Source organism: Esox lucius, chromosome 9 (genome assembly GCF_011004845.1).
Source record: "Esox lucius isolate fEsoLuc1 chromosome 9, fEsoLuc1.pri, whole genome shotgun sequence".
Taxonomy (NCBI): Eukaryota; Metazoa; Chordata; class Actinopteri; order Esociformes; family Esocidae; genus Esox; species Esox lucius.
In genome coordinates, this window is record NC_047577.1 from 8,091,941 (window position 1) to 8,111,066 (window position 19,126).

Consider the following 19,126-nt stretch of genomic DNA (forward strand, 5'->3'; position numbering starts at 1 on the left):
TACAGAAGGAAAAACTATTCACAACTGGATGAGGTGAGACGTGCCATGCTTACAGAGCTGCATGGACCAGGGCAACTATTCGGCTATCGGACTATGTGGCAAGTACAGCAAAAACACAAGCTACGTATTAAACGACACACAGTGATGAGACTGCTGAAGCTACTAAATCTTCTACACAGTAGATGTTTTTTACATTCAATTATAAGACTTCTTATATCTGTAATTCTATGATGTGATGGAAATTCCAATGTATCGACACTCGGAGTATGGAACACAGAGACAAAGTTCTCTTTGTACATTCTGACAGTTTTATTAACTATTTATGCACATATGAGAGACACGTCAACCGCTTACACACACATAATCATACATGAACAATCCGTATTTATTACATAGAAAAGGGATGTGTTAAGATGCTGCAATCTGTTTACTCCAAAGGGCGGGCTGTCCCCCCACCTTATCCTTCTCAACTCCTGAGGAGACACAATGTCTGGAAAATCAACAGAGACACTAAAGGGTTATACAGATTTACGAGTACCCCTCTAATCCACCGGTGCCGGTCAAGGATGTCTCCTATTCAAACACCAGACCCCTCTCGGTATCTTTAACTAGTAACTCATTCATACATATATAGGACGACAAAGAATACATCCTTCTTCTAGGCAGAAATACCTAATAATCCTCTGATATTATACAGACACGTGTGTCACAATCAAAGTACAGATTTACATACCAGCCAATAGAAAGACAGACATTTCTCAAATGCACCTTAGTTCAAAATTTCCATAACAATGGTTTATCGTTATACAACCAAAACAAGTGCTGGCTTTGGATGTCCTTGCAATCCAAGGGACAATGTTACAAATGGATCCAAAATAAAGCATTATGTTACCAATCATTGTTCTAACCAATGTTTCCTTTTCTAAAGTATTTCACACTAAGATGGTAGCGTCCTACATGGCGTCTTCTGCTGGCAAAACGACACAGCAGGGCCGTGGTCAGGGATAGGACCACACAGGCCAGTGCCACGAGAATGCCCACCCACATCACACTGGAACGCTCCCCTCCCTGTGGTCAAGAAATGACATGCATTAGACAAAACACCTGGCTGGCAGGAAGGTAGAAAACACCTAGCAGAACCCTAAAAGCATCAAACTGTGTAACCAGTGACGTTTCCTGGGGAAGCAAAAATCGGTCTCTGACAATTGTTTTACAATTCTGGGAACTTTCAATTTATTACTGAAAAAAACTTCAAAAGGATTTCAGAGAACCCTGTTGAAAGTTTCCACACTCAGGAGGGAATGAGCAGGAAATTGATAATGCTCCAACCTGGACTTTTATAAATCCATAAGCATGTACAAATACAGTAGTTCCTAGAATTGTGCCATCCTACCTGTTACACAGATATTTTACACAGACACCCCCCCCCCCCCCCCATTTAGCGGACCCTTACTGTTCTCATCACCTTTTCCTGTTGTAGTCCTTTTAGCAAAGAGAAAGTGCTGAGATGGTTACAGGAGCATAAAGTGTGGGTGGCATTTGTTATCACCAAGTTGCAGCCCTGCCTAGACCACGTCCCATTCTCTTCTGACCAATAAACACAGTTGGGGTCCTTGTCAGCCAACTAGGAGGTTTATGGGACATTAAAACATTGTTATTACCTTATGTCACTGAAAATGCATCAATGCAAAACCTGTTTTGCTGAAAGTCAGAGACCATTTTAAATGGTGCTACCTCCAGGTGACGGAAGGTGAGGTTGACCGGTTGGTTCAGGTTTGTTGAGTTGGGGTTGCCAGTAGACACTATGACAGCATTGGATATGAGCTGCTGGGTCTGAGATGAATTGCCGTTCAGAATATGCACATTCTTAAAGCTGACCAGGCTGGCAAATGCAAACCCTGCAAACAAAACAAAAACTAGATAACGTGCTATACAACGTTTTTGAATGTGGGAATTTTACTAGATCCAGCCCTATCCCAGTCCATCATGCAGCTCTATGCTTTATTACTCGTGCCAACTTTAGTATAGCTCATCTTCCATACAATTTTGATTGGCTGGAACATTCTGACTCCTAGAAGGGCCAAAACACTGGTTGATGTTTTTAAATAGGGCTTCTCCCCTCAACATAACAATTGGGAAAAACAGCAGTTATCAGATACGCTCACAAGACTTGCAGGTACTAGAGAAACCAAGCGCCTTACTCTGAGTTAGGTAATACCGGTTTCAACTGCTATGCTCCATATTTATGGAATGCCGTGCATGGTCAAGTTATGTTTGAAACATTGGTGCCTATAAAGCAGTTCAAGTGTCTAATAAAATAGTTTTTCACTCTGACATTTGTTTGCATTTCTTAATGTGTGTGCTTCTTGTCGATTTGTTTCATTGTGTTTTCTTCCTGACTTCTGTCTACTTTCTGGAATACAGGGCTCAGGTATGAACGAGACCTTGGTCTCAGCTTGATTTCCTTGTTAAAATTGGGGGGAAAAACATATGACTAGAAAACAGAAAAAACCTTTCATTGGTTGACTCAGTGGAGATGGAGGATGTTGCATTTTCAAATAGGTCGAATGCTCTGAGTATGTTTGACCAGGGTAAGTGCTTGTTAGCTAGCCTAAAACCTAGCCCTTATCCACTGAAACCTCACCACTTAACCTAACTTCAATTGAATGCCTTAAGAGATTGAATGTTAGCTCTTTCCTTCTCATTAAGACAACCAATCACATAACTGTCAGTACCGTGCACAGACCTTTCAAGAGGCATGCTGAAACTGAAAACAAATGGGCAGATTTGTCGTCTCACATGGACGGACGATGGCGATGTGTCGGAGAGCGTGATGCCGGACACCACATATCCATCGGAGTGCCTGACGTGTGTAACGGAGACGGGTGGGCACGTGTCAACTGGAAAGGGCACTATATGGCAAAGGGACATGTGCTGTGCCCAGGTGGGCCTTACCAGGGCACGCGCTTGCATCCTGTAAATGTCTGTCAGATAAGCCTCCAATATGGTCAAATTATTACAATCTCCTGGTGCTAAACATTTGCCACTCTGAATATTGCCAGTGAACTCTTCAGTGTGTCCCTTTATTAACAACTAGAGTAGTGTGCAGTGATGCTATTAGATGAGGGTACCTGGGTAATTATTTTGATCTCCAGTAACAGTCTCCCAGGTAGTGTCAAGTTGAGCGTTCTCACTGGTCAGGCTGACTGGACCTTTAGGTTGAGTCTCGTTTCTGTTCACCAGTATATTGGCCTCTGTGATCCAAAACACGGACCAGATACCCCATTAACCAGAAAATGAACTACATTTCCACCATCTATGTGATACATGGGTGGTCCCTTGTGGGACATGCAAAATGGTCTGTGAATCATTAGTGCTCAGAGTGTGTGTTTAGCGTGTGTTCAGTGTGTGTGTTTAGTGTGTGTTCATTGTGTTTAGCGTGTGTTCAGTGTGTGTGTTTAGCGTGTGCTCAGTGTGTGTGTTTAGCGTGTGCTCAGTGTGTGTGTTTAGCGTGTGCTCAGTGTGTGTGTTTAGCGTGTGTTCAGTGTATGTGTTAAGCGTGTGTTTAGTGTGTGTGTTTAGCGTGTGTTCAGTGTGTGTGTTTAATGTGAGTTCAGTGTGTTCAGAGTGTGTTCAGTGTGTGTGTTTAGCGTGTGTTCAGTGTGCGTGTTTAGCGTGTGTTCAGTGTGTGTGTTCAGTGTAAGTTCAGTGTGTTTAGCGTGTGTTTAGCGTCTGTTCAGAGTGTGTTCAGTGTGTGTGTTTAGCGTGTGTTTAGTGTGTGTTCAGAGTGTGTGTTTAGCATGTGTTCAGTGTGTGTGTTTAGAGTGTGTTCAGTGTGTTTATCGTGTGTTCAGTGTGTATGTTTAGTGTGTGTTCAGTGTGTTTAGCGTGTGTTCAGTGTGTGTGTTTAGCGTGTGTTCAGTGTGTGTGTGTTTAGTGTGTGTTCAGAGTGTGTGTTTAGTGTGTGTTCAGAGTGTGTGCTTAGCATGTGTTCAGTGTGTTTAGCGTGTGTTCAGTGTGTGTGTTTAGCATGTGTTCAGTGTGTTTAGCGTGTGTTCAGTGTGTGTGTTTAGCGTGTGTTCAGTGGGTGTGTTTAGCGTGTGTTTAGCGTGTGTTCAGAGTGTGTTCAGTGTGTGTGTTTAGCATGTGTTCAGTGTGTTTAGCGTGTGTTCAGTGTGTGTGTTTAGCGTGTGTTCAGTGGGTGTGTTTAGCGTGTGTTCAGAGTGTGTGTTTAGCATGTGTTCAGTGTGTTTAGCGTGTGTTCAGTGTGTGTGTTTAGCGTGTGTTCAGTGGGTGTGTTTAGCGTGTGTTCAGTGTGTTTAGCGTGTGTTCAGTGTGTGTGTTTAGTGTGTGTTCATTGTGTTTAGCGTGTGTTCAGTGTGTGTGTTTAGCGTGTGTTCAGTGGGTGTGTTCAATGTGTTTAGCGTGTGTTTAGTGTGTGTTCAGATTGTGTGTGTGTAACCTGTATAGTTAGTCTCTATCCTGGCCGTCTTCTCTGTCAGCAGTGGAGCGATCAGTCTAATGAAATTTTCAACGGTCTGCAAAAAACTAGTCACATCACTGCTACCATGGGGACCACTGTTATTCTGGTGGTTCAGCTGAACATGGTCAGTGGCATTAATCAATTCCTGGACAAAAGAGAAACAAAGTAAACAGATGACTAAAGAGAATGTTGGTCAGTAGGTGTGGGTTTTCCTGCCAGCACTTGAGATGTATATAACCAGACTGACTGAAAGGAGACGTATATAACCAGACTGACTGAAAGGAGACGTATATAACCAGACTGACTGAAAGGAGACGTATATAACCAGACTGACTGAAAGGAGACGTATATAACCAGACTGACTGAAAGGAGACGTATATAACCAGACTGACTGAAAGGAGACGTATATAACCAGACTGACTGAAAGGAGACGTATATAACCAGACTGACTGAAAGGAGACGTATATAACCAGACTGACTGAAAGGAGACGTATATAACCAGACTGACTGAATGGAGATGTATATAACCAGACTGACTGAAAGGAGATGTATATAACCAGACTGACTGAAAGGAGTTGTATATAACCAGACTGACTGACTGTCCCCTCAAAATAATTCAACACACAGCCATTAATGTCTAAACCACTGGCAACAAAAATTTCCAAATTGGGCCCAATCAGCCATTTTCCCTCCCCGGTGACATGTGGCTCGTTAGTGTTACAAGGTCTCTGGTGTGAATGGGGAGCAGGTGTGTCAAATTTGGTGTTATCGCTCTCACACTCCCTCATTCTGGTCACTGGAAGGTCAATATGGCCCCTCATGACAAAGAACACTCTGAGGATCTGAGAAAAGAAACTCAGTAGAATTGTTAAAATTGCTTCATGTTGTATTTATATTTTTGTTAAGTGTACTTGACCAGATGTCACCTCAGAATTTTAATACATGGAAAATCTATCATAGTCAGGACATGTGGTTGGTCCTATGACTATTGGAGGCTTGGAGTTAGGGTCAAGAAATGGTACCTTACTTTCAACAGTACATCTCCCCCCAATGGCGGCTGACGTGGTCCAGATGTTGAAGAGTTCCTCAACCACAAACAGTTTTCTCTCACCAGAGACATGAGACTGCCAAGGCCTGGAAGAGTCTGCGATTGGGGTGGGGCATGTGTAGCAGTGGGGAAATACAACAGTTGAAACAACAAAATACACACCTTTCTAAATGTACTGTAAAAACAAAGGTTTTACCTTTCCAGGCTGCGCTTCTTGCGGGTCACAACTGAGCTCTGAAGTAAGAAAATGAAAAGGGTTTATCTCAGGTACTCTTCTACGTTAGCTACACAAGTCCATGAGAAGGGAATACATTTATCAGGACTGGTGGAATGGTGTCAGTCCCTCACCGACACATTTAGTTCCTTTGTGGCCATAGTTGGTCGATCCAGGTGAGCATTGACACCAGTAGCTGCCAATCAGGTTGTGACAAAGCCCTTCGTTTCCACAGTAACGTTTCTCCTCCACACACTCGTTTATGTCTGAAAGAGAGTAGTGAGGAAACAACACAATTACATGGATCCATGCAAGCAAGCACGGATGTGCAAACATGCATGCACACACAGAAACACACACACACACACACACACACATACACACACACAAATGCACACACACTCACTCATTACACAGTAATTACCAACACACAGTCCAATCCTGTTACTTTTGAACCCAGGAAGACAGTGACAGGAGTAGCTGCCATTGGTGTTGAGGCAAGTTGAATTTTCCCCACAGATTTGAGAATGAGCCGTACACTCGTCAACATCTGTATTGGACAAAACACAGAACAGGAGGTAAATACCAGCGCTAACAGAATGTTATGAGTCAGCAGAGTTCAGGTAAACAGTGAGAGGGATTGAAAACAGAAAAATAAGCAGTGAAAAGAGACAAATTGACTGTAACAAGAAACCAGGCAAGCCTAGTTCAGCCGGCCCGCAATAGAAAGTGTTGCCATCTTGAGATTCGAACCCAGATCGCTTACGTAAAAAGCTGTGTGGTTAACCACAGACCTGTACATTTGCTGTGTGTCAGTATAGCCTCTTGTCTCTATCCAGAACAAATCCTCTTTTGCCACTGGCTGTTTTAATAGTTAATTGGCCATTCGTGAATGACATTGATAGAGTTAAACTGACTAACGTTTCTTACTAAGTTCACCTCCACCACAAATAGCGTCTATGTATGGCGTTTGCCACTAGCCATTTTAACAGTGTATTAGCCAGTAATAAGCTTTACCGGTATCTACTAACTTACTGGAATAGTCAAAAGAGTTTGCTGGCGAGTCTGCCAAAGCTATTTCATTTCATGGCATAAGAACGTTTTTTTTTTTATTTCATGAAAATACTGCCTATACTGCCTAGAATATTCAGACAACGTGCTCTACATCATGAGAGCCAAGGACAATGGCGTTTCTCACACCTTCACACTATGTTCTTTTGCTGTCAGAGGCAGTCGCTCGACTTCCTGTGTTTGCATATGCAAACTTCCTGTGTTTGCACAATTTTCTTAGGGACTAATCGTAAAGACCTGTCCCTTAATGTGTCAAAATGATAAAAACGTTACAGCCAGTCTATCTCCAATGCCTCGAATAAATGATGTCCATAAACATTCGCGAAGCTTAATGAAGTGAAATATGCACAATATTAACATGAAAATTAACCAGCGCATACTTTGTAAATGCGCCACCGCACACACTTGTATGAGAATGACCCAAACACATTCCCTGTCCTACCTGAAAAGGTAACTATTTTTACAATCTAATTTAAAATGAAGCCTACTTCACATTCAGATTTTCTGAATTATACAAACATATACTATTATCTTTATATCAACAATTGCCTCTGGGTCTCTTTAAGACGAGAGGGTTCCCCTCAGCCTTCGGGTCTCTCTAAGACGAGAGGGTTCCCCTCTGCCTTCGGGTCTCTCTAAGACGAGAGGGTTCCCCTCTGCCTTCGGGTCTCTCTAAGACGAGAGGGTTCCCCTCTGCCTTTGGGTCTCTCGAAGACGAGAGGAGGGTCGCCGCTCTCATTGCCTTCGGTTCTAGAACGGATGTTGGCGAATCGGCCGTCCCAGAGGAGGACGACGAGGACGACGAGGAACAGGAGGAGGACGAGGAAAAACAGGAGAACGTGCCAGGGGAGGGCTCGGAAGCGATGCCCGGAGCCGCCAGGTGCACCGCGAAACAGGTTCTAGAACGGATGTTCACGAATCGCCCGCCCGTCCCGGAGGAGGACGAGGAGGAGCACGAGGAACAGGAGGAGGGCGAGGATCAGGAGGAAGTGTCAGAGGAAGAAGACAACCAGAAACACGAGGCGGAGGACGAGGCCTCGTCCTCCTCGTCGGACCAGGAACAAGAACGATACGCTCCCGAGGCGGAGAGAGATATGTTCCGGTCGAAAAACGGAACAATCGCGTGGTCCTCGGTCGCGTATCCCAAACAGGGCAGGCGGTCACGACCGAACGTGGCGGCCACGATGCCCCCGGGCCCCACGGAGCACGCCGTCTCCCACACGCGGGACGTAGCCTCCGCGTTCCGGCTGTTCATCACACCCGCGATAGAGAATGTGGTCCTGGAGATGACAAACCTGGAGGGCTCTCGGAAATACGGAGACGGCTGGAAGGTCGATGGACGCGATCGACCTGCACGCATACGTGGGGCTGCTGATCCTGGTGGGCGTATTTAGGTCCCGAGGCGAGGCCGCGGCCAGTCTGTGGGACGCGGAGAGCGGAAGGCCTGTGTTCCGCGCCACCATGCCTCTGAAACTCTTTCACATGTACTGGAGGCTGCTGCGATTCGATGACCGCGAGTCGCGCCCGGAGAGACGCGCCACGGACAAACTCACGGCCATACGTGAGGTCTGGGACAAGGGGTCCGAGCGGCTCCCGTTCCTCTACAACCCGGGCCCTCATGTGACGGTGGACGAGCAACTGGTCCCGTTCAGAGGTGGGTAACGCACGCTAGCGGCAGCGGCACATTTGTAGGAAAAACCTAGGGCCGCCCGACACCCGGTCACTATCATGATCATCATCATGATGACCGTCTCTCCTCGTCTCCCCCGTCCCCAGGTCGTTGCCCTTTCCGCCAGTATATGCCCAGCAAGCCCGCGAGGTATGGGATCAAGTCGTGGGTGGCGTGTGACGCTAAATCCAGCTACGCGTGGAAGGTGCAAGTGTACACCAGGAAGCCAGCCGCGGGCGGCCCGGAGAAGAACCAGGGCATGCGGGTGGTGCTCGTTGTGACAGAGGGGCTCAGAGAAGAACCAGGGCATGCGGGTGGTGCTCGTTGTGACAGAGGGGCTCAGAGAAGAACCAGGGCATGCGGGTGGTGCTCGATGTGACAGAGGGGCTCAGGGGGCACAACGTGACGTGCGACAATTACTTCACCTCCTACGAACTGGGACCGCGGCTCCTGGCCAGGGGGCTCACGAAGGTGGGCACCGTTCGCAAGAACAAGCCCGAGCTCCCTGCCGCGCTGCTCGCGACCAGGGCCCGAGAGGTGTTCTCGTCCAGGTTCGCGTTCACCCTGAGGGCCACTCTTGTGTCCTACATGCCCAAGAAAAGCAAGAACGTGTTACTGCTGAGCACGCTGCACACAGACGCGTCGGTGAGCGAGCGCCAGGACAGGAATCTTGCCCTCATCCTGGACTACAACAGCAACAAAGGAGGGGTGGACAACCTAGACAAGGTGGTCGGAACCTACAGCTGCAGGCGGATGACGGCCCGCTGGCCACTGGCGGTCTTCCACATCATAATCGACGTCTCCACGTACAACGCCTTCGTGATATGGAGGGAGCTCAACCCCGGCTGGATGACCCGTAAGAGGAACAAGAGGAGAGTCGTCCTGGAGCAGCTGGGGAAAGCTCTTGTGATGCCGCTCATGGAAAGAAGGGTGCGTATCCCGCGCACACACTCGTCCGCGGCGCTCGTGAAAGCCGCGCAGAGTGCTAGAGCCGGGGTTCGCCCCGAGGGCCTGGAAGCCGCTGCCCGTGCTCCTGGCCCTGCCCCTGCCAGTAAGAGGAAGAGGTGTCAGAGCTGCACGCCCAAGAAAGACTGTAAAACCCACACGGTGTGCAGCGGGTGCAAGAGATACGTATGCAAACGCTGCACTCACGCCTACTGTCCCACGTGCAACGATTGGGGGTTTACACAAGAAGAGACGGACTGACCCGGGGCGCATGGGGTGTTTGTTCAGCCCTGGGGGTCCCTCTGGCCCCAACGATTTATACCGCTCAGATATTAGGTGTATTTACATTTAGTGTTCCTGTACAATGGGGGAGAGTTTAGACGTCCATATTTATTCTCAGCTACACAATATTTTACATGAGGAAAGTCTGGAATTATGACTGTAATACAATGTAACAGTAAATGTGTCCATTAGATGTAGCAGATAGTTACTTACATTGAACATCCACAGACAAAGTAGATGAGTTTAGACGTCCATATTGATTCTGAGCCTCACAGTAATATTCTCCACTGTCCTCAGATCTGATGTTAGTGATGCTGTAACTCTGTCCTGATGCTTTTGGTGAGGATACAGTCTTCTTGTACCAGGTGTATTTGTCCACAGGTGGGTTGGCATCACTGCTGCAGGTCAGAGTCACTGAACTGCCCTCCACTATTTTACCAGATGGACTGACTGACACTGAGGTGTTCTTTGGTCCATCTGGAAGACATAAATATTATGAGCAATGGAGAACATAAAAGACATCACTACAATAATATATAGTATCACACAAAAGTGAGTACACCCCTCACATTTCTTTAAATATTTGATTATATCTTTTCATGTGAAGAAATGACACTTTGCTAAAATGTAAAGTAGTGAGTGTTCAGCTTGTATAACATTGTACATGTGCTGTCCCCTCAAAATAACTCAACACACAGCCATAAATGTCTAAACCGCTAGCAATAAAAGTGAGTACACCCCTAAGTGAATATGTCCAAATTGGGCCCAATTAACAGTTTTCCCTCCTAGGTATCATGTGACTCGTTAGTGTTAGAACGTCTCAGGTGTGAATGGGGAGCAGGTGTGTTAAATCTGGTGTTATTGCTCTCACACTCCCTCATACTGGTCACTGGAAGTTCATGGTACCTCATGGCAAAGAACTCTCTGAGGATCTGAAAAAAAGAATAGTTGCCATAAAGATGGCCTAGGCTATAAGAAGATTGCCAAGACCCTGAAACTGAGCTGCAGCACGGTGGCCAAGACCATACAGCGGTTTAAAAGGACAGGTTCCACTCAGAACAGGCCTCGCCATGGTCGACCAAAGAAGTTGGGTGCACATGCTCAGCATCATATCCAGAGGTTGTCTTTGGGAAATAGACGTAACAGTGCTGCCAGTATTGCAGCAGAGGTTGAAGGGGTGGGGGGTCAGCCTGTCTGAGCTCAGACCATACACCGCACACTGCATCAACACTGCATGGCTGTTATCCCACACCCTGCCCTCGCCCTCGGGTCTCTCCGACCCACGGTTATCCCGCACCCTGCCCTTTCCCTGGGGTCTCTCTGACCCATGGTTAGCATACCAGTTCCCCTCGCCCTCGGGTCTCTCCTACCCACCGTTATCCCGCGCCGTGCCCTCTTCCTGGGGTCTCTCCGACCCACGGTTATCCCGCACCCTGCCCTTTCCCTGGGGTCTCTCTGACCCATGGTTAGCATACCAGTTCCCCTCGCCCTCGGGTCTCTCCTACCCACCGTTATCCCGCACCCTGCCCTTTCCCTGGGGTCTCTCTGACCAACCGTTATCCCACACCCTGCCCTCGCCCTCGGGTCTCTCCGACCCACGGTTATCCCGCACCCTGCCCTTTCCCTGGGCTCTCTCTGACCTACGGTTATCCCGCACCCTGCCCTTTCCCTGGGCTCTCTCTGACCCACGGTTATCCCACACCCTGCCCTTTCCAAGGGGTCTCTCCGACCCACCGTTATCCCGCACCGTGCCCTCTTCCTGGGGTCTCTCAGACCCACCGTTATCCCACACCCTGCCCTTTCCAAGGGGTCTCTCCGACCCACCGTTATCCCGCACCCTGCCCTCGCCCTCGGGTCTCTCCGACCCAAGGTTAGCATACCAGTTCCCCTCGCCCTCGGGTCTCGCAAGGGCGACACAAGTGTTAAAGATATGTATGATAACCAAAAAATATATATTTACAACACTTTATTCACGTACCTTATATATGATCATTCAAGTTATAAAAAATACTATTTGCAGTACATCAAATGTTGTAAGGAATTATTTAAGCTTTTGTTTTAACCGTGTGATATGGTATAATTTGTTAAATGAAATATCAGATATTAGGTGTATTTACATTTAGTGTTCCTGTACAATGGGGGAGAGTTTAGACGTCCATATTTATTCTCAGCTACACAATATTTTACATGAGGAAAGTCTGGAATTATGACTGTAATACAATGTAACAGTAAATGTGTCCATTAGATGTAGCAGATAGTTACTTACATTGAACATCCACAGACAAAGTAGATGAGTTTAGACGTCCATATTGATTCTGAGCCTCACAGTAATATTCTCCACTGTCCTCAGATGTGATGTTAGTGATGCTGTAACTCTGTCCTGATGCTTTTGGTGAGGATACAGTCTTCTTGTACCAGGTGTATTTGTCCACAGGTGGGTTGGCATCACTGCTGCAGGTCAGAGTCACTGAACTGCCCTCCACTATTTTACCAGATGGACTGACTGACACTGAGGTGTTCTTTGGTCCATCTGGAAGACATAAATATTATGAGCAATGGAGAACATAAAAGACATCACTACAATAATATATAGTATCACACAAAAGTGAGTACACCCCTCACATTTCTTTAAATATTTGATTATATCTTTTCATGTGAAGAAATGACACTTTGCTAAAATGTAAAGTAGTGAGCTGTCCCCTCAAAATAACTCAACACATAGCCATAAATGTCTAAACCGCTAGCAAAAAAAAGTGAGTACACCCCTAAGTGAATATGTCCAAATTGGGCCCAATTAACAGTTTTCCCTCCTAGGTATCATGTGACTCGTTAGTGTTAGAACGTCTCAGGTGTGAATGTGGAGCAGGTGTGTTAAATCTGGTGTTATTGCTCTCACACTCCCTCATACTGGTCACTGGAAGTTCATGGTACCTCATGGCAAAGAACTCTCTGAGGATCTGAAAAAAAGAATAGTTGCCATAAAGATGGCCTAGGCTATAAGAAGATTGCCAAGACCCTGAAACTGAGCAGCAGCACGGTGGCCAAGACCATACAGCGGTTTAAAAGGACAGGTTCCACTCAGAACAGGCCTCGCCATGGTCGACCAAAGAAGTTGGGTGCACATGCTCAGCATCATATCCAGAGGTTGTCTTTGGGAAATAGACGTAACAGTGCTGCCAGTATTGCAGCAGAGGTTGAAGGGGTGGGGGGTCAGCCTGTCTGAGCTCAGACCATACACCGCACACTGCATCAACACTGCATGGCTGTTATCCCACACCCTGCCCTCGCCCTCGGGTCTCTCCGACCCACCGTTATCCCGCACCCTGCCCTTTCCCTGGGGTCTCTCTGACCCAAGGTTAGCATACCAGTTCCCCTCGCCCTCGGGTCTCGCAAGGACGACACAAGTGTTAAAGATATGTATGATAACCAAAAAATATATATTTACAACACTTTATTCACGTACCTTATATATGATCATTCAAGTTATAAAAAATACTATTTGCAGTACATCAAATGTTGTAAGGAATTATTAAAGCTTTTGTTTTAACCGTGTGATATGGTATAATTTGTTAAATGAAATATCAGATATTAGGTGTATTTACATTTAGTGTTCCTGTACAATGGGGGAGAGTTTAGACGTCCATATTTATTTTCTCAGCTACACAGTATTTTACAGGAGGAAAGTCTGGAATTATGACTGTAATACAATGTAACAGTAAATGTGTCCATTAGATATAGCAGATAGTTACTTACATTGAACATCCACAGACAAAGTAGATGAGTTTAGACGTCCGTATTTATTCTGAGCCTCACAGTAATATTCTCCACTGTCCTCAGATGTGATGTTAGTGATGCTGTAACTCTGTCCTGATGCTTTTGGTGAGGTTACAGTCTTCTTGTACCAGGTGTATTTGTCCACAGGTGGGTTGGCATCACTGCTGCAGGTCAGAGTCACTGAACTGCCCTCCACTATTTTACCAGATGGACTGACTGACACTGAGGTGTTCTTTGGTCCATCTGGAAGACATAAATATTATGAGCAATGGAGAACATAAAAGACATCACTACAATAATATATAAAATCACACAAAAGTGAGTACACCCCTCACATTTCTTTAAATATTTGATTATATCTTTTCATGTGAAGAAATGACACTTTGCTAAAATGTAAAGTAGTGAGCTGTCCCCTCAAAATAACTCAACACATAGCCATAAATGTCTAAACCGCTAGCAAAAAAAAGTGAGTACACCCCTAAGTGAATATGTCCAAATTGGGCCCAATTAACAGTTTTCCCTCCTAGGTATCATGTGACTCGTTAGTGTTAGAACGTCTCAGGTGTGAATGTGGAGCAGGTGTGTTAAATCTGGTGTTATTGCTCTCACACTCCCTCATACTGGTCACTGGAAGTTCATGGTACCTCATGGCAAAGAACTCTCTGAGGATCTGAAAAAAAGAATAGTTGCCATAAAGATGGCCTAGGCTATAAGAAGATTGCCAAGACCCTGAAACTGTGCAGCAGAACAGTGGCCAAGACCATACAGCGGTTTAAAAGGACAGGTTCCACTCAGAACAGGCCTCGCCATGGTCGACCAAAGAAGTTGGGTGCAAATGCTCAGCATCATATCCAGAGGTTGTCTTTGGGAAATAGACGTAACAGTGCTGCCAGTATTGCAGCAGAGGTTGAAGCGATGGGGGGTCAGCCTGTCTGAGCTCTGACCATACACCGAACACTGCATCAACACTGCATGGCTGTCGTCCCACACCCTGCCATCGCCCTCGGGTCTCTCCGACCCACGGTTATCCCACACCCTGCCCTTTCCCTGGGCTCTCTCTGACCCACCGTTATCCCGCACCCTGCCCTTTCCCTGGGGTCTCTCCTACCCACCATTATTCCGCGCCGTGCAATCTTCCTGGGGTCTCTCAGACCCACCGTTATCCCACACCCTGCCCTTTCCAAGGGGTCTCTCCGACCCAAGGTTAGCATACCAGTTCCCCTCGCCCTCGGGTCTCGCAAGGGCGACACAAGTGTTAAAGATATGTATGATAACCAAAAAATATATATTTACAACACTTTATTCACGTACCTTATATATGATCATTCAAGTTATAAAAAATACTATTTGCAGTACATCAAATGTTGTAAGGAATTATTTAAGCTTTTGTTTTAACCGTGTGATATGGTATAATTTGTTAAATGAAATATCAGATATTAGGTGTATTTACATTTAGTGTTCCTGTACAATGGGGGAGAGTTTAGACGTCCATATTTATTCTCAGCTACACAATATTTTACATGAGGAAAGTCTGGAATTATGACTGTAATACAATGTAACAGTAAATGTGTCCATTAGATGTAGCAGATAGTTACTTACATTGAACATCCACAGACAAAGTAGATGAGTTTAGACGTCCATATTTATTCTGAGCCTCACAGTAATATTCTCCACTGTCCTCAGATGTGATGTTAGTGATGCTGTAACTCTGTCCTGATGCTTTTGGTGAGGATACAGTCTTCTTGTACCAGGTGTATTTGTCCACAGGTGGGTTGGCATCACTGCTGCAGGTCAGAGTCACTGAACTGCCCTCCACTATTTTACCAGATGGACTGACTGACACTGAGGTGTTCTTTGGGTCCATCTGGAAGACATAAATATTATGAGCAATGGAGAACATAAAAGACATCACTACATTAATATATAGAATCACACAAAAGTGAGTACACCCCTCACATTTCTTTAAATATTTGATTATATCTTTTCATGTGAAGAAATGACACTTTGCTAAAATGTAAAGTAGTGAGCTGTCCCCTCAAAATAACTCAACACATAGCCATAAATGTCTAAACCGCTAGCAAAAAAAAGTGAGTACACCCCTAAGTGAATATGTCCAAATTGGGCCCAATTAACAGTTTTCCCTCCTAGGTATCATGTGACTCGTTAGTGTTAGAACGTCTCAGGTGTGAATGTGGAGCAGGTGTGTTAAATCTGGTGTTATTGCTCTCACACTCCCTCATACTGGTCACTGGAAGTTCATGGTACCTCATGGCAAAGAACTCTCTGAGGATCTGAAAAAAAGAATAGTTGCCATAAAGATGGCCTAGGCTATAAGAAGATTGCCAAGACCCTGAAACTGAGCTGCAGCACGGTGGCCAAGACCATACAGCGGTTTAAAAGGACAGGTTCCACTCAGAACAGGCCTCGCCATGGTCGACCAAAGAAGTTGGGTGCACATGCTCAGCATCATATCCAGAGGTTGTCTTTGGGAAATAGACGTAACAGTGCTGCCAGTATTGCAGCAGAGGTTGAAGGGGTGGGGGGTCAGCCTGTCTGAGCTCAGACCATACACCGCACACTGCATCAACACTGCATGGCTGTTATCCCACACCCTGCCCTCGCCCTCGGGTCTCTCCGACCCACCGTTATCCCGCACCCTGCCCTTTCCCTGGGGTCTCTCTGACCCACGGTTAGCATACCAGTTCCCCTTGCCCTCGGGTCTCTCCTACCCACCGTTATCCCGCGCCGTGCCCTCTTCCTGGGGTCTCTCAGACCCACCGTTATCCCACACCCTGCCCTTTCCCTGGGGTCTCTCCTACCCACCGTTAGACAGCACCCTGCCCTCGCCCTCGGGTCTCTCCGACCCACGGTTATCCCGCACCCTGCCCTTTCCCTGGGCTCTCTCTGACCCACGGTTATCCCACACCCTGCCCTTTCCAAGGGGTCTCTCCGACCCACCGTTATCCCGCACCCTGCCCTTTCCCTGGGGGTCTCTCCGACCCAAGGTTAGCATACCAGTTCCCCTCGCCCTCGGGTCTCGCAAGGGCGACACAAGTGTTAAAGATATGTATGATAACCAAAAAATATATATTTACAACACTTTATTCACGTACCTTATATATGATCATTCAAGTTATAAAAAATACTATTTGCAGTACATCAAATGTTGTAAGGAATTATTTAAGCTTTTGTTTTAACCGTGTGATATGGTATAATTTGTTAAATGAAATATCACATATTAGGTGTATTTACATTTAGTGTTCCTGTACAATGGGGGAGAGTTTAGACGTCCATATTTATTTTCTCAGCTACACAGTATTTTACATGAGGAAAGTCTGGAATTATGACTGTAATACAATGTAACAGTAAATGTGTCCATTAGATGTAGCAGATAGTTACTTACATTGAACATCCACAGACAAAGTAGATGAGTTTAGACGTCCGTATTTATTCTGAGCCTCACAGTAATATTCTCCACTGTCCTCAGATGTGATGTTAGTGATGCTGTAACTCTGTCCTGATGCTTTTGGTGAGGTTACAGTCTTCTTGTACCAGGTGTATTTGTCCACAGGTGGGTTGGCATCACTGCTGCAGGTCAGAGTCACTGAACTGCCCTCCACTATTTTACCAGACGGACTGACTGACACTGAGGTGTTCTTTGGTCCATCTGGAAGACATAAATATTATGAGCAATGGAGAACATAAAAGACATCACTACAATAATATATAAAATCACACAAAAGTGAGTACACCCCTCACATTTCTTTAAATATTTGATTATATCTTTTCATGTGAAGAAATGACACTTTGCTAAAATGTAAAGTAGTGAGCTGTCCCCTCAAAATAACTCAACACATAGCCATAAATGTCTAAACCGCTAGCAAAAAAAAGTGAGTACACCCCTAAGTGAATATGTCCAAATTGGGCCCAATTAACAGTTTTCCCTCCTAGGTATCATGTGACTCGTTAGTGTTAGAACGTCTCAGGTGTGAATGTGGAGCAGGTGTGTTAAATCTGGTGTTATTGCTCTCACACTCCCTCATACTGGTCACTGGAAGTTCATGGTACCTCATGGCAAAGAACTCTCTGAGGATCTGAAAAAAAGAATAGTTGCCATAAAGATGGCCTAGGCTATAAGAAGATTGCCAAGACCCTGAAACTGAGCTGCAGCACGGTGGCCAAGACCATACAGCGGTTTAAAAGGACAGGTTCCACTCAGAACAGGCCTCGCCATGGTCGACCAAAGAAGTTGGGTGCACATGCTCAGCATCATATCCAGAGGTTGTCTTTGGGAAATAGACGTAACAGTGCTGCCAGTATTGCAGCAGAGGTTGAAGGGGTGGGGGGTCAGCCTGTCTGAGCTCAGACCATACACCGCACACTGCATCAACACTGCATGGCTGTTATCCCACACCCTGCCCTCGCCCTCGGGTCTCTCCGACCCACCGTTATCCCGCACCCTGCCCTTTCCCTGGGGTCTCTCTGACCCACGGTTAGCATACCAGTTCCCCTTGCCCTCGGGTCTCTCCTACCCACCGTTATCCCGCGCCGTGCCCTCTTCCTGGGGTCTCTCAGACCCACCGTTATCCCACACCCTGCCCTTTCCCTGGGGTCTCTCCTACCCACCGTTAGACAGCACCCTGCCCTCGCCCTCGGGTCTCTCCGACCCACGGTTATCCCGCACCCTGCCCTTTCCCTGGGCTCTCTCTGACCCACGGTTATCCCACACCCTGCCCTTTCCAAGGGGTCTCTCCGACCCACCGTTATCCCGCACCCTGCCCTTTCCCTGGGGGTCTCTCCGACCCAAGGTTAGCATACCAGTTCCCCTCGCCCTCGGGTCTCGCAAGGGCGACACAAGTTTTAAAGATATGTATGATAACCAAAAAATATATATTTACAACACTTTATTCACGTACCTTATATATGATCATTCAAGTTATAAAAAATACTATTTGCAGTACATCAAATGTTGTAAGGAATTATTTAAGCTTTTGTTTTAACCGTGTGATATGGTATAATTTGTTAAATGAAATATCAGATATTAGGTGTATTTACATTTAGTGTTCCTGTACAATGGGGGAGAGTTTAGACGTCCATATTTATTTTCTCAGCTACACAGTATTTTACATGAGGAAAGTCTGGAATTATGACTGTAATACAATGTAACAGTAAATGTGTCCATTAGATGTAGCAGATAGTTACTTACATTGAACATCCACAGACAAAGTAGATGAGTTTAGACGTCCGTATTTATTCTGAGCCTCACAGTAATATTCTCCACTGTCCTCAGATGTGATGTTAGTGATGCTGTAACTCTGTCCTGATGCTTTTGGTGAGGTTACAGTCTTCTTGTACCAGGTGTATTTGTCCACAGGTGGGTTGGCATCACTGCTGCAGGTCAGAGTCACTGAACTGCCCTCCACTATTTTACCAGATGGACTGACTGACACTGAGGTGTTCTTTGGGGCATCTGGAAGACATAAATATTATGAGCAATGGAGAACATAAAAGACATCACTACAATAATATATAAAATCACACAAAAGTGAGTACACCCCTCACATTTCTTTAAATATTTGATTATATCTTTTCATGTGAAGAAATGACACTTTGCTAAAATGTAAAGTAGTGAGCTGTCCC